The 17,445-nt window shown below is 42.1% G+C and overlaps 1 long non-coding RNA gene across 1 annotated transcript in view; it reads right to left on the minus strand.

Annotated features, from left to right (window-relative positions):
* LOC110016549 (uncharacterized) overlaps nt 1-17,445 on the minus strand; it is a 57,912-nt gene that overhangs the window by 38,958 nt on the left and 1,509 nt on the right. The window lies entirely within an intron of this gene.

A 17,445-nucleotide genomic window follows, 5' to 3' on the forward strand; every position in this document is an offset into this window, starting at 1 on the left:
AGCAGAGACTGGATGATCGGACCCCCAGGCGACCTGGCAGAACTGCATGTAGCACTTGTGGAAGAGTGGAACGCCTCCGATCATGAGGATAGTGGGGAGTAGGAGACGCCTCTCTCAAGCTGTCATTGCAGCAAATGGTGAAAATACTTTCTATTGATCTCAAACTAAAGGAAATTGTGTTTCTTCTCTTTCATTATTAGTAATATCAAGGAAGTCATTAAATGTCAGACCAAATAGGAAAAGCATTCAAGTAAATAACATCACTAATTGATTGTGAGTAGTGGACATCAGCCAACTTAAGTCGAACCCTAAACAACTTTTTCACAAATAGTTTAAGACAAATTTACAGTCCTGCCTGAAAAGCGTCTCTTCAAAATCTCAAAAGTTCACAAAAGAAGTGCAACTGTACACATTTGAAAACGTTTTTTCATGGGTGGAAGAAGAGGTCGCAGACGCCTTCTCAGCCAAACTGATGCATGTTCTTCAGACATGACGAAAGCTCCGTCAGGAAAGATGTTCTCTGGCCACGAACGTGCATTGGATCCTTTTTTGTCCTTTAGTTTGCCAAATTCAATAAAAATAAAGTCCAGCTTGAGAAGAAGCAAAAGAATACCGCAACACCGTGGAGCATTGTGGGCCGGCTCTGATGTGTGGGTCCAGACACATCGGTGGAGGAGACTGCGCCGCTGCTGCGAGGCTGCTCCACCTAATCCCAGGCCGCATTACTCACCCGGTCCAGCCGAGCAGCACACAGACGCAGGGACTTCCCCGCTCCCTACAAAGATGCAGAAGGATACGCTATTGCCTCATGCGCCGCTGAGGTCATAGAATGACTTCAACCAAACAGGGCAAAGTCTGACCTGAGAGTTTTCTGAACTTCTTTTGTGAAGTTTGCAGGAACGTGTTAAGTTTTATTTTTAGAGAAGAAATAGATTGTTCTAAAAACCATTTCACAAAGTTTTTTTCTGAAGAGATAATCAAACAGTGCTTCCAGTTTTTTTCGCATTCCCTCGGTAAAGCCCAAATCCAGTCGTCTTCAAGGGGAAAAATCCATCATGTGGGAGTTGGAAACCTCTGCAGGTATTGTGTTTTGCACGCAAACTCCAGAATTACTGACATTTCTGGCCCTCCCTTCACACCTTCAGGGTGCTTAAAAGGTGTCATTTGAAAAAAGAGAAGGACAGAAAAACAGATCCAAACAATGCAGATAACCATCTTCTTAACAGTCTTCCTTTCTTTTTGAACAGGGCTCATAAAGTCCACCGCCTCTCATCTTATGCCTTTTACGCAGGTATAATTGTACGTATACTGCACCTCTTTTATGTTTAACACATGGGAAGGATTACATTCTCCTCTTCAGTAGCGTAATAATGAGAAGAGGCTGTGCAACAAGGACAAGTCAGACATATTTCCCATGATAGATAAATATGAAGTTGAAGCAAAGCGTTGGGTCTGTCTCTAAAAACAAACAGGGCCATATATTTCCCTTGGAATAACAGCCATCAGCTGTATCAACACTGATCCTCCTACTGCAGGCAACCACCTCAAGTGAGAACCGAGCGAGGCCGAAGCTGTGCTCGCAGTGCTTTGGAGCAAGCTTTCGTCTGAGCGCATCGATGTTTGGTTTTCATTTCTGCGGTGAATCCTTGCAGAATATTTCCCTGCCGGCCCTTCAAAATGCTCAAAAAGACGTGGTAAGGGACGCGGCTGAGAAGCAGTGTTGGTCTGCTACAGTTTGATGGCAGTGTTATGACAGCGAGGCCTGCCTGAGCTTTCCTCTGTCTGTTGTTTGCACTGGCACAGCTGTTTGCGTTGCCTTTGTTCAGCTGTCTGAGCTCTCCCTCCCCTCTCCCACTTTGATAATGTAATACTCAGAGCATGTTTCCAGAGGCTCATAAAACGAGAAGGAGCCGCTATTGGCTCCACGATTGAGCAACAGCTGATTTAAAGGCGTCACATGACCCTGGAACATCCAACCATCCACTGTTTTCTCTCCTTCTGACATCCTGGAGACGCAGCAGAGCTGAAGGACTCACAGAGTTATTGACTTTGAAAGCCTCAAAGAGATTTCTATTGGATTTGCCTTTGATCTTTAATATTTGTCATTGAATATAGGACTGGAAACAGTCTTAGGTATGTACGATACTTTCGGCCAATCTATTATTATTTGGTATAAACTGGTTGGAAAAAAACACCCAGTTACTTTTCTAATCTTTCAGACCTTCCCATGATTGTTTCTTTTCTTTCAGAGCGTTTCCCTCATCTGATACACATATTTTATATATTAAAGTGGTAATAACTCCAATGAATCTGGTAGATATAACTATGCAAATCAAAACATTTTGTTTTTAGTACAAAGTTTGTCATTAAATAGCATATTTGTTTGTGGTTTTCAGAAGAAAAGCTCGTTTTTAACTTTCTTTTAAAACAAAACCAATAAAAGAAAAAAAGCTGTTTCATTTTTTAATATATTATGAGAGGAAGCGCTAAAAGTTGAGCTCAGAAAATACCACAAAGCATAAGCATCTAAAAGAATGCAGTGAAGAACAGCCGGTAAGTGTGGTTATTGACAGTAAAAGCTGGAGTTTTGACACTATCGACCACAGTATTTTACTCCATAGACTAGAGCAGGACATAGGGATCAGAGGATCTGCTCTCCACTGGTTTAAATCCTATCTGTCCGATAGGTATCAGTTCGTTAGTGTAAATGGCCATTCCTCTCAGTGCACTCGAGTCAACTATGGAGTCCCACAGGGCTCAGTCTTGGGACCGATCCTGTTTACGCTTTATATGCTACCCCTAGGAAACATAATCAGGACACACAGCATTAATTTCCATTGTTATGCCGACGATATGCAGTTGTATTTATCCATGAAGCCTGACCAGAATGACCAAATAGAGAAACTGAACGCCTGCATCAGTGACATCAAGACCTGGATGACAATCAATTACCTCCTCTTGAACCCAGAAAAAACTGAGGTCATTATACTAGGTCCTAAAAACCTCAGAGATACTCTATCTGCTCAGATAGTCTCCTTGGATGGCATAAGTATAGCCCCCAGTTAGAAACCTTGGGGTTTTATTTGACCAGGATTTATCATTTAAGGCTCACATATCTCAGGCGTGCAGAACTGCCTTTTTTCACCTGCGGAATATTGCTAAGATCAGAAATATACTTTCTAAGAGTGATGCTGAAAAACTCATCCATGCATTTGTTACGTCGAGGCTGGATTACTGTAACTCCTTGTTAGCAGCGTGTCCTAAGAGTTCCTTAAGAAGTCTCCAGCTTGTTCAGAACGCAGCAGCTAGATTGTTAGCAGGAACTAGCAGAAGAGATCACATCACTCCTGTGTTAGTTTCACTCCATTGGCTCCCAGTTGATTCCAGAATCAAGTTCAAGATCCTCCTGTTAACCTATAAGGCCTTACATGGAATGGCCCCGTCCTATATTAAGGACCTCATAGTCCCTTACCATCCAATGAGAACACTTCGTTCGCAAAACGCAGGACTGCTTGTGGTTCCTAGAATTAGTAAAAGTACGGTTGGAGGTAGAGCGTTTAGCCACCAAGCCCCTGTCTTATGGAATAAACTCCCAGCTCATGTAAGAGAGGCCGACTCAGTTTCTACATTCAAAGTTAGACTGAAAACATTCCTCTGTGGACAGGCTTATTGTCAGACTACTTAGTATTCAGAGATTATTTAACTTAATGTTAGTTTGTTTAAATTAAACTTAATAACTATTTCTTTTAAAAGGCTGCTAGAAGTTGAAGCTGGGGTAACTATGGTGCACTGGGGTTCTGTCCTCTTTTCTCTTCTACTTCTACCCTTCCTCTCCTCTATTCTTGACCATAATTTATCATTTAGTTCTCCATGCCTCTGTTTGGTGCAGTGCAATTCATGTATTGTCCCTCTTTTCCTCTCCCCTCCGGGGGAGTGGGAGTGCTTCCAGACTCCTGTTGGTTCATCCGTGCTCCAGTTCCTGACCGTTTACCTCGCCTTTGCTCGTGCTCCTACACCTGGCTGTGGTTCCTGTCTCCGGCTCGACTCGCGCCTTTGACTGTCCCCCCAACCACGGCTGGATGAAGCTCGTCTGCTGGACTTTATATATGTAGTTGTAGAGTTAGATAAGTTAATTCTTCTCTAAGAGTTCTGGTAAATCGCCTGTCCGTCCTGGGGGAGGATCCCTCCTTCATGTGGGCACCCCTGAGGTTTCTTTGTTTTTCCGGAATCCGGTTTTTTGGGAGTTTTTCCTTACCGCGAAGGGGGGTCTAAGGGCAGGGATGCCAGTATAGCTTAGTCAGTTTGTTAGTTCATTTTAGTATTTTACTATTGAACTCTTTGAATTCACTTTTGAGTTCATGTTTCACTTCGAAGCCCATCGAAACGACTGTTGTTGTGATTTTGGGCTATACAAATAAAATTGAATTGAATTGAGTTACAGATAAATTCAGAGTCTGCATGATGAGGGGGTCAAAAATGGCTGGTCTGTACTTTCAGAGCCGACCCGCCACCTTTGAGTGGCGTTGGGGAAACCGAGAGGTCAGGAGCAGCTCTGATAACCTGGAAAAGGTATATTGGAAGTGTCAGCCTTATGAAAGTGGGCAGGAAGCACTGCTTTAAAGTCCCACGTTGATGAAAATGGTGTTTTTAACCTAGAATCGAAACTCAAATAGAATTAGAATTAACAGGCCACTGGGAACACTTTGAAAGCAGATCAAATGATGATCGGAGTGAGACTTTAAGATAAACGGACACACAGCATGAGGGTAGGCTAGTGTTCATTTGACACAAAAGCAAGATTTTAAAAATAAGAATGATGAATAATTTGACTTTTTTTTGTTTCAAATACCTGCCTGAACTCATAAAAAGTGATGAACTCTTTTTGCTTCAATTGGTAAATATGTTGAAGAGATTCTAGAGTAAGAAGACTTCACACAGACCCGTGCTACAGATAAAGTTCACAAACCAGCGTTGTTCCCTTTAAGCAACTAACACAGATGTTCCTAAACTGTATATTGACACCTTACTGGACAGTATAGACAAAAAAATGGACTAAACAAGCTTAGCAGAGCATGTGATTAGGAACCATCAACACTGCAAATGGATCTTCTTCCTGCAAACACTGTTCTTCTGGACCAACAAACCAAGTGCTTTTGGGGCATTACTAGGCTCATATACATGACAAAATAAACAAGTGGGATGTATTTTTTTTAATAGAATAAAGACAGTTAAGAAAATAGTCGTGTGTGAAACACAACTGACTCCGAGAACAAGATTTATTAGGGGCGTGTCTCTCTTCACACAGGATTTGATGCGCATCGTGCCGATACGATACAGATCTATTGTTTTACCTAGTAGGATCAAATCTGGATGTTTATTATTCATTTGGCGTTTAAAACTAGAATTTTCTTTTGTTCCTAAGAATTATTTTGCTTGATGTTTGGTTCAAAACCTTGAGATGAACCTGGTTGTGAACTTTTGTGCTTCATAAATCAAATGAACTGAATCTGAATTGAAACACAAATCTAAATCTGGAGAAGGTCACGGAGGTGGAACCCTGCCAACCACCTTTGACCTCGCCGAATCACTGTCATTGTCAGGACTGTCTGGTCTTCTCATCATCAGAAAAAATTCTGACTGATGACTTTTTGTTGACTTAAAAACCTCCTTTTTCTTTCCATTTTTGGCTTCAATCGTTGAGTAAAAATGTGTGCAAAGGGCAACATTTTGGGGGCTGGGACTCTCAGAGGGTGATAGCGTCACAGCCTTCCGTCTGCAGGACTTTGTGTTTTATTTCAATCATCAAAGCTATTGGGTGAAGGGTCTCCCCTCGCTGACTATCACTCAGCAACACTCATGGCCACTCGGACACTGAAATCTTACTCCCGGCTGCAGAGAGGAGAGGGCGGTGGGGCTGAAGAGCCGTCTCGCTGGCCTTGCTCGGCTCTGCTGGGGGTCACTCGACCATTCTTTCGTTACACAAAAGGCTTCTTTAAGTTCCTGTTTGACAATGGCCTTTAGATCAGCAGAGCGTAATGATTACTGCTTAACGTGAATGCACCCTGGATTAATTGAGCCAGAATTAATATGAAGTTTATAAAGTTTGTGTCTACAGAAAGTTCATGTTTTGTTTTGTTGTTTAAAGATATAGCGGATGTGGTGGACGATTGTTAGCCTGGTTCCAAAAGGGGTTCATGCTGAGGCTAAAAAACCAGCACTAGTTTTCACTTTTAACCTTGAGTTAACAAAATGACACTGTCACGTTCCTCATGAAGAAAGTGCACAAACCACACGTCCACAAAAGCAGCGGAGCATGATTTCATCAAACAAGCCTGTAACTTCACACAAAAGGAATGTCAGATGTGCTGACACAAAAGATCTGCTCCATTCTTCTCCTTGATTTACATAAAGCATCACAGGGGGAGATGGGACGCTCAAGAATGTGCTCACCACATTAAAATGCGTTCAGGAATTCAGATTAGGTCAGAACGAAAAAACATTATCAAATATGATAATTGAAACAAGGCTGTGAATCTGCAGGCTGCTTTTGTTGAGCAGTCGTAAACACAGTTAGCTAGCTAGCTGCGTCCGTCTGTCCGTTCATTCTGGGCCCCCTTCTGCTGCGCCGACCTTGATGCTGCCAGACTCGCCAGCGCTTTGCTCTCTTTCAGCACAACTGGACGTGGCCAGTGACAGACGGGCACCCTCGTGTCAAAACACCGTCTGCCTCTGCCAGCCTGCAGACTGCATGCAGAGAGGGACATTTCCCGCCTCCTTCCTCCATATTTATGTATACAGCACATTCTTCTACATATAGCCACATCTGTAAGACATTAGGATGTTTCTCTGCCTCAGTGTAACTCACAAAAGAGGCTAATCCTTTTCAAAAGTCCATCTATTTCAACTGTTCATTTCTCTGAATAATTGAGTACAGATCTGCTCTGTCATTCCATTGATCTGCTTTTCAGTGTCATAGGGTTCTACTTTTTCTGATTTATTTACCAAACTCCTAAATTTATGTTAACAGGAAAACTCAAACTGCTGTCAATAAACAGCTTTTTTGTAGCTTATAGTTGAAGTATATTCTGTTTGTAAACTTCCTGCTTATTTATTTAATGCTCACGGTTTTTAAGTTTTATTTCTATTCATGTATCTGTCACTCCGGGGTCTAGAGATGGAAATCAACCAAAAAGTAAAGTTGTCTAGTCCAGATATGTTTATTTCTTTGAACAGTCTCCTCCATTTGTAAAAAGACATTTGAGTTTTGCTATGGTTTGCCCGACAAAAAGGTCTTAGTTCACCTGCAAGTGAACTTTGATGTAATTTATTACAGTGTGAATGCAGAGAGAATGTTCAGTAAACAAAATTCCAGAAGAACTGCTGTAAGTAAAGTTTAATGACTAGAGCCTTAATCACATGCACCTGAATGGGAGGTTGACCCCTACAGGTGCTGCAGGTTTTTGGGTGTCTGGTCCGTGGAGCGTGGTAGAGAGGAGCGGCTGCATCTTAAGGGGGTGTGTCTTGTAGTACCTCTAAGGCTTGTAGGATCACCGTGATAGGGATGTCAGAAAAATGGAACGTACCATTGTTGTGGGAGTGGTAAGTCCATCGCAATTTGTTTTCAAGGCTAATGAAAGTTACACAGACTTATGATGTTATGGTGACGCCGTTGTATGGTGTCCTTTCACCACACTCTAGTTGTTAGTATGGTGTGAGTACTGAGTCCTTACTGACATCTTGAAGTGATGCTAAATGCCTGTCGGATGTTCGCAGGAAGCCCATTTAGCTCTAATCAGAGTCTCGGTTTGGTCAAAGTTTAACCGGTTTAACTTTCAACGTGCGCTCATTCGCCGCACAATTTGTAGATAGACCACAAACTTGTGAAGCTACATGTGAACGTGAGAGGTTTGAACACGGGTGTACATGGACTTTTCACTGGAAGCGGTAGGTTAAAAGCGCAATGTTGAGGGCAATGTGAACGTGGCTTAGGTGTTTATTATAACCTGTCGCCTGCAGCATATCTGTAGAATACAATGCACCTTTTTTTCTACAATTTCACCGAAACCGGACGGTTTGCCCATTTTTTGGCAGCAGAAAGCCCACATCCACCCGTAACAACAGTTGGGACTAAGGTTAAAGGGGTGTGTTGGATCGTCTGATGTGAAGAAATTACAGGAGGGCAGAACCATTCAGAGATCCCATTTTATAAACCGACACCTCTTCAGAGGACTGAGAGTCCAACCGTACAGAGAATTCCTCTCCACAGCCGTCATACATAAACTGACACTGCTCTTTCCTCATTTTTGACCAATAATTTCATTCATACCTGCACACGAGCCCCCTTTATTCCACCTTTGACTTCTGGAACAATCTGAGGTTATTGTGAGCCTAAAGAGTCTTGGAGGTCCTGCTCCTGTGATGAAGGGGAGGAAAGTTCTGCTGCACTTTTTACAGAACCTGGAAAGAAAAGAGAATTTGGGATCCTTGGATCACAACAGCCTGCATCTAGATTCGCTGACCGTACGACTGCAACTGCAGTCCCAGCGTGTTGTGTTGTCTCCTGCATGACGCCCACACATGACGCCCACAACCCATGGAAAGTTTTGCTCACACAGACAGTTTTACAACTGCTTCAAAGCATCCTGAAAGTCATGAAAAAGGACATGACCATAAAAACATTACTCTGTGGAGTCTTATTGAAATTTAACTTCTTTATCATCGAGTGTTGCTTAATGTCAAACGTCTTTGTGTGAATAAAAAACACATAAAAAGGTTTTTTTCTAAGAAATTCTTAACAAAATATTCCGAAAGTAGGTCAACAACAAAAAAATCATTGAGCTATTTAGCCTGAACTGAATACGAAACATTTCTTATTTGTTAAATCCCTCTTCTGTCTTTCAGTCAGAAATAAAAAGAAACAGGTTTCCTTGTAGACTTTGTGTCTCTGGTGGTATTTAAAGTGTTTCGTTTTCTGCTTTTGGAAAACTACAGAAAATGTGTGCATTGGTGTGTTTGCATTTAGTATTTCTGGAGTGACTGTCAGCTCATCTAAAGGGATGATGGGAGACCAAGACAATGAAGCATTACAGAACAGTGGGAGGAGCATCAAACCATCCAATGGACAAGATGCAGATCTTCAACCAAAGAATGCATGAGTACTTCCGTTACACTTCCTTCTCACTTTCGATTATGATTATGCCACATCTGGCCCAAATAAAAAAGTGGAGTCGTTTTTCAGGACATAGTTTCTGCAGAGCGGCATAGGAAGTTTGCTCTCTCTCTACGCTACAGCCCGTCACACCCCCAACCTAACATTACAATATCTGGGCAATCCACATGTAAAGTTCTGATCCAGATGTCAGCTCAGAGAAGGGAAACAAAGATTGATCAGAATGGAGCAGGTCGCCCAGGAAATTTCCTACGTCCCAAATACGATCTTTGAAGAAACGAAATTGTGAGCTTAATTTTCATTACATATGTCCTCCATCATCAGAAAAAAAAACACCCTTTTCATCAGAGTGGGTCTCTAAGGAAGTCTAGCATCCAACAAATCCCTCCCCTTTCATCCGCCCTGCTGTGGAAAACAACGCCTACTGCAACGATGTCATATTTGGGTCTCTGTTTCACCTCCGCAGGAGGGCACAAAGATGGAGAACAGGTGCTTAGATTCAACAGCATGAAACCAATGCTGCAGTGATATATATAAGGTATATGAGGAGGTTCTTAAAGGACTGAATGTTTACATGTTATGGATGATCAATTACATTTTCTTCTTCAAAGATATATTTTGAAATATTTCTAAAAGTCTATTGTGATACGCAAAGGACGTAAAACGTTTTTGTGTTTGGATTAGGAGGTTGTGAACTTGGAGCACATGCATATACTCCTTGGCTGTTTTTATTGCAGCGTCTGTAGAAATGCTTTTCCGTGACACATTTTAAAGCTTCAAGCTCTGCAAACAAGTGTATGCATGACTGTGATGAAACGATGGACGCGGTTTTTGTCTCCCGCCCTCAGTCTGTTTCAGCAGCAGCAGAAGGATTTATTTCTGGGATCTAGTGAGCTTCTCATGACGGTTCCTGACTGAAAACACGACCTGTCCCGCATGGGAGGTGTGAGGCGTGTCCTGCAGAGTCAGAGCCAGCAAAAACACTTGTTTTGGTGCCTCGAAGCCAAGATAATAATAAAAATCCAAACTTAAGACCAGAAAGAGGATCAGATTAAAAAATAAAAGGCTTCCCAAGAGTTTTTTAAAATGTTAAATTAACTAAAGATGATTCAGATGAGTTACTTATTAAAGCAGAGCACCGTGAATCGGTTGCATTGTAATTTACCAAGTGAGAAGCATTTTAAACTGGCAACACATTTACAAGAAGAATGGCTCATTAGTTTAACATTAACAGATGGCTGATATGCTCCACTGAAGTGGACCTGTCCAGGATTTTTTTAGCTTGAAAAGGAGCTTTTCCCACATATTTCTGTGCCCACGTCTGTGAAGAAACCGCCAAACTTGTTGGTTGACACTAGAGCCAAATCTGAGTGTATTTCCTCGCTTTGTGTCGGCTCCACGTCTCAGTCGAGGATTTAATGCTGCAAAAAAAGCAAAATGTCATAAAACATTAACAGGGCTCTTTCTTAGTATGTTCTGATGGATTGTAGTGAGGAAAGGTGAAAGGTAAACACTCTCCAGGTGGAGTCAAATCTCTTCTGGTTGCATATATGTCAGCTCCACGGCGGCCGGTGGACTCGGTTTTTTGAGCGACTTTTAGTGTACAAACGCAAAAATGGGTCCAAGCTGTTTCCCTCCCAGCTGAGACGATTGAACATAAAAACACCTATCAGCCCGAGAACGCCTGCTCCATCTCAAGAGCGATTGCCGGTGTGCGCTCACACATTGTGTGGATTTTGTTTACTTGGAGCAAAGTGAAACGCTTGAGTCAAGTAGATCGAATCTGACAGCCCCATTTGGAAGCAATCATCAAATGTGTCACGGAAAAACCGCTACGTCATGTTGCTGGGGACCTCAACAGGCTGCCAGCGTCAATATTTTCCCTCAAGACGGGCACCGCGTGTCTTTTTAATGGGTCTTATGTTCCCCTCTGCAGCTCTGCACATTGTTTCGCCAGTTTTGGGGTGAAAATAAGCATTTTCCTCAGTGACAGTCGCTCTCATAACCCAAAGGCCTGACAACACCGTGGACAAAAGAGAGGAAGGGCTTTATCAGTCACCTCCTCCAGATAGGAAGTTCAGGTAATTAGTTGCTCTGAGCTCAAGTCAGGACCAATATCCTGTTTGGAGAGAGCACTGTTCTAACCCAGTGATCCTGAAGGCATCACAGTCCCATCTAACTTGGGGGAGACCACCTTGAATGGATGTGTAATGGGTCAAATCTTCCTTTCCTGAACCGTTTGCATCCTCCCACCTGAAGCTGCAAAAACCCTCCCAGTGTCCTGGCCCGCTCAGACCAGCCCCCCTCCTCCTGCGGCGGGGTCAAATGTAATCACATCCATATGACTCCACAGCGCAGGAACTCCGCTTTGACAAACCCAAACGGCGTCCTCGCATGACGACGGGGTCGGCTCAGCTCTGCTGAGGTGAAAACGCTGGAGAGAAGGCCATCGGAGGAATCTTCCCACCTCCACTCGGAGATCCAACACTTCTGACTATTAGGGATGTTAAAGGACACGCAGACTGATGATCCATTCACCAGTTCTTAACCCTTGTGCCATCTTAGATGACCCCACCCTTACATTGACGTGTTCTCCCTACCATGACAAAGGTGGATAAAGGTGGAAAGATTTCATGTAATCCATGGACACCAGTGAAGATCACAAATCATTGAAGAAAAAAGGTTCAGAGCACTGTCTAGTGGGTCTAGATGACCCAACTCCCAATGGTAAAGTGCCTAGGATAGCACAAGGGTTAACCTGGCAGAAAACCACCATCTGAACGACAAAAAAAGAAGCTGGAATAAACAATCACCAGAGGGACGCCCACAGGATTACCACAGCAAATTAAGCGCAGTGTGAACCAATGAAAATCCAATCCCCAGCTCTCAACCAAACTCGACGGCGAAATCTGATTTCGCTCAACCTCAGCGGAGCATCTGGACTCTGTACCGCTCCGACCGCACTGGAGGTGCTCACCGCACATACACTCAAAACGCCATCAGCTCAAAGCGCAGCCTTTGAAATAAATGTTGATAAAAAGCAAAGTGGATGTCTTTAGGAGTGGAAAATAACATTTGTGCAAGTGCTGGACGCTGATAACCATCTGCAACACGTTTCCTAAAGCAGATCCCATAAACACACCGTGTAAACACTGAGATAGTTTTGAATGGAAAAGCATTAAACCACAGAGAGAATTCCCCCTTTAACTGAAACACAATCTCTCAACCAGACGGATTTTCTCACTTCACACATTTGTCTCTGGGATTCACCAAACAGTATCTGTCTGAGCTGGTACATTTCTGGCTTCTCCGTCACCAAACACTGCGGCACACATCAGGATGTTCATCTTTAATAAGACTGCATGCATGCCAAAATCACCACTTCATTGCATTTGGTGGCAGAAAGCAAAGAAATAGACCTGATAAAGGTAAAGGAGCTCCCATTTTGGAGTAAAACTGTCTGAACAGGAGTATTTAGAGCAAATCCTGTTAACAAAAGAAAACAGGCCGTTTCATAAGAGCTGTGTTTCCAGAAGAGTCAAAAATCTTTTAGAAGCAGCAAAAACATTTTCTTTTACTAAACAGAAACGAGACAAAACATCCGTCTTTAGTAAACAACTCAAGTGTTTCTCAGAGCTTGTTGGGATTAGTTTTGCCACTTTTCTTTCATCTTCTTCCTGTGTTCTATTCTGATAATCTCACTCTCAACAGATTAAAGCTCATAATTATCCCACAGTCATTTCAAGGCTTGGCCATGGAACAGTCTCTAATCTGTTCACAGTTTTGTTCCCTTTTGATAGAAAAAAAAAAGGTTTTCTTTAAGTTTAAAGCAACACGTTTTCATTTTGATTGTTTTTTTTATTATTTATTTATTTTTGATGAAAAAAATGTACCAAACTTTTATTTAAAAATCTGTGAAAACAAAACTTTTTAAGTGCAATGGTGTCGGGAACTGCTGTTGAAATTTTCAGAAAGTTTTCAGAAAATTCTGTAGTTTCTGTCAGAAAAGAAATCTCAAATTTGTTTCTTTAGTGTCGGTTAAACAAAGATTTAAACTGATTCAATTCCATTCCATTTTGTTTATACAGCCCACTATTACAACAACAGTCATCTCAACGGGCTTCAAACCGGTAGTTGTGTAATAAACATGAATCATAAAAGAACATGATGTCATATAATGCAACAGGTAATGACTAAACTAACTAAACAGACTAAACTAAACTAAACTAAACTGGGTATCCCTGCCTTTAGAGCCTGCTTCGTGGGAAAGATAAACTCCTAAAAAAAAAAAAAATACGGATTCCAGAAAAAAAAGGGAGAAACTCTAACTCTACGACTACATGCTTGATTAAAAAAAATAGCTACAACTTTTAAGTTCTTGTTTTTATTTATTTATTGTTTTTTCCATTTATTTATTTATTTTGACCACTGATAATTGATAATACCCCAAACAAACAATCACATTGTCAAATTAACATAAAAAGCCCAGAGGAAATTCGGTCTTGGGTTCTCCAAGGTCGAAATAAAACTTTATAAGCTACTTTCCCTAAAAGAAAAAGAAAAAAAATGAAATTTCTTGACTCTGACATCACATCACGTCCTTAAGCAGAATGTGTGTTTATTCTCCTGCCGCTGCTGTTACTCATTAGACCTGTTTTCCTTTACATAATAGATGGATCATCTTGTTGGGGCTAGACAGGAAGTCTGGGGTGTGGTGGGAACGAGTGAAATCGTAAAACTTTTCGAAGGAACTTTTATCCCGAACCGTCCATCAATTCAGTACCTTCTGCTAAGTCATATTCCAGTTGGAGGTCAACGCTTGATGAAGTAAACAGAACCACATGATTATCTAAAAGCAGAAATTCTGAAGGGCCCCAAACAAGGACCCCTCTGTCCTTGAGCTTAAGAGGAAGCTTAAGGAGAGTTTTGTTCCCGCTTCTTTATTGTAGGACTCTGTGGTGAAATGAAGAAGATCCTCAGAGGACCTGATGGAGGTCAACAAAGCATTGCCCTCCCCGCTTAAAGCTCTGGAACGGTTGCCAAAATCGCTGGGAAGATCAAAACTCAGCGCCACTGTGAACCAAAATCCTCCACGAGGATGTAAATCCTCATTGGCAGCTCTCCCTAAAGCGTGGTTGCTGTTGTTGCTATGGAAGGCAGCTAAACCAGTTATTAAGGTTAGGTAGCCATTACAATTTTACAGGGAGCCGAGCAGGTTTGTACGCTTCTTTTGTTCCCAAAAATCAAATTAAATGTCAATTTCGTTTTTTTAATTGAAGTGCTTTAATGAAGCAACAGAGTTTGGTTACAGATACAAAAAATAAAGTAGAAAAAGAAAACAGAGTGTAAAACTTGCTTTCAGTTATTTGGATATTGTCCAATGCTAAAAATCCCAAAGTTCTGGATTTTTGCCTGAATAAGAAAGTGTTGGGTAAAAATGCAGATTCTGTTCTGATTAAATATGTAAATAAAGCAGCTAAAAAGGTCAGAAAAGCAAACAAAATGAAAAGAAGCTTTGACACAATAAAAACGTACGAGTCGGAGTTGAGGGATTTCTATCTTTGTCGTTACTGTCAACAAACCTCCATTGGAGGTTAGAACACGCAGGTAGCTGTGCCGGATAGCGGTCAGGTGACCTGCAGAGCTTTAATGAGGGTTTACCTCCGACGAACGTGTCACTTCCTCCTGGAATGATGCAGAACGCCGTCACACAGGGCTTTCTCTGTTGACCGTCTGCTGTTAAGCTGCTGAATCATCCCAAACATCACTTTCACCAATTCTAGAAACAGGAACAGATCCTGTTCCTGGAATCTGGATGAATCTAAATGAAACTCTGATGCACGTCTTAAGAAAATGGTTTTTGGTCAACGTGGGGGAGGAGGGAGCGCTTTGGGCCGCTAATCCACCTCATTCATGTCAGGAGTCTGAATTCCAGCAGGCCTCAATGCCCTGTACTGTGATAGGAGGGGTCGCAAAAGACTAAGGTAATTGGATTGGAATACGGCAGTGATTGGCAGACAAGAAAAGAGATAGCCATCTTTCTCGTGGCTATTCAGCTTTTTTGCGGTTTGACTGGTTGTTTCTCAAACTCAGAGGGACGTAGGGACGGGAAAAGCCCCAGCAGGACTGGTGGAGAGGGGTAGTTTCCTCTGGTGGCACATTGACTGTGTGGTGGAAGCATCACGATGCATGCATGCCCCCCCCCCCCTCAAAGGCCCAGGGGTCATTTGTGTGATCATTACCATAATCACATTAAGGCTGCAGGAGATTAGCGCCAAGGCCTCAGAGGAGAAACCACGCAGACTAAATGCCCAGAGGGAGCGGCGAACATTATCGTCAGATAGCTATCAGCTACATGATCGATGGGAGGAGACGTGGTGAAGAGGAAGAGGTCGAAGTTTTCCAAAAAGGACACCAAAAAATATGAAGGAAAGATTTTTGAGTTCATCTGCAAACCCTGGATGGATTGTTTAAAAAAAATCCTGAAAATTTCTCTCCCATTCAGACAGAAGTCTAACCTCTGGGCAGCTCTTGAAGGCAGCAAACAGGATCTAGACCCCCCCACACACACACACACACACAAACAGTAAACTGTCTACCGTGTCTAGACTCAAGGAAAGAGAGTGAAAGGGCAACAAAAAAAAGAGAAACCTTGCAAAAGGTTAAAAACGACTCTTATTAACCCTAATTACCCAAAGGCTGCATTTCAACGAGGCCTGTAACCTGAGATGTCTATCAGCTCAGAGACTGGGGGGGGGGGGCATCCTTCGTCTTGAAGTTCAACCACAGGAAATGTGACATTTCAAAATCGACTGCACTGATTTAAGATGGAGGAAACAATCCGATTTCCCCTTTGAAAGTGAAGAATAATGATTTTACAGCAGAGAAGAAACAAAGACTGATTTGGATCCGCGTTGAGCTTCTGGCTCATATCTCGAATGCATCTGAAGATCTTTTGTGGCTTCACTGAAAACAACTGTCTTTATTGCATAGTTTCACAGAAAAACCTGAGACAAAATGTGAGCGCTCTCTGCTTATCAGGTGTGAAGGCATACATCTGAGAGGCACGGTACCCTCATAAAGAGCTGTAAAGGGTGGTGGCGAAACGTTGCGTTGTTACTGATTGATTCGCCGTTCACCGTGCAATGCCAAAGTTCCCAACTGGGTTCCGTGGCCGTGACCCACTGAATGACCTGTGTAATTGGTCTGGCACAAATCACCGTTGACAGGGCGTTGTGTGTGTGGAGCCTCAATCACTGATCTAGATCACAGATTACCGTCTCGCAAGTACACCTGGCCATAATTGTCCTTTGACACCAGAGGAGGCGTATCAGTGACCACATCAACATAAAATGAATATTAATGAGTTCTTTCAAAGAGACATCTTTTCTGGTGCGTTATTCGTTTGACTAGTTAATTGGAATATAGTGACTTTTTTTCAACCACCCTTAGCAATAAGTTTATTTTATGAAGTACACTTGAGTATAAGTATAGCAAGGATACTATAGTATAGACCAGTGGTCCCCAGACCCCTGGTTGCAGAACCGTACTGTACATGGGACGTTTGGTATTCGGCCGCAGATGGGAGGAAAAACAAAACCTACATTTTTTCCATTTTGTTTTCTAATCTGACTTGGAAGGAGGTTTTATTTTGAAAAACTACTGGTAACCACCACATCCAACTCATTCTTGACACATGTTAAGTCGCTCAGTCACGTTTCCGAGATCCTTGGGGCGGCTGCACCAGCCGTTAAATTGAAACCTTCAAGCTACCAAAGTCAACAAGAAACAAACATATTTGGAAAGTTTCTTTTAGCAGAAAAGATCCAGCGAGGAAACAGAAGAAGACTTTGATGCCTTCAACTTCCAAATAGAAGAAAACTGCATTTAACAGAAAAAACATTTAGAAAATTGTAGCTTCCACTTTGACGGTCATGGGCTAAGGGAAAATTGATCTCACATCTGAATGGTTTCTACATGAAATCTAGCGTACATTAAAACCAGCTGCAGATATTTTACAGAGGATGAAGATAAGCATTACCCTCAAAAGTTAAGAGAAACAGAGCGGGAACAAAAATTAGTCGACTACTTTTGCTTATATTAGACTGAATCATCTTTGGTCAAGAGAAATCTGGGTGTTAATTATTGACTTGAACTTTAACCTTCACATCTATACCATCATTAGCACTATAATGGGATAAAAGCATTGTCAAAATTAAAGAGAAACAGTCTAAACCAGAACTAGAAAGACTTAACTATGCTTCATCTCCAACAGG

Source organism: Oryzias latipes, chromosome 15 (assembly GCF_053564925.1).
Source record: "Oryzias latipes strain Hd-rR chromosome 15, Olatipes_Hd-rR_3.1".
In the NCBI taxonomy this organism is placed as follows: domain Eukaryota; kingdom Metazoa; phylum Chordata; class Actinopteri; order Beloniformes; family Adrianichthyidae; genus Oryzias; species Oryzias latipes.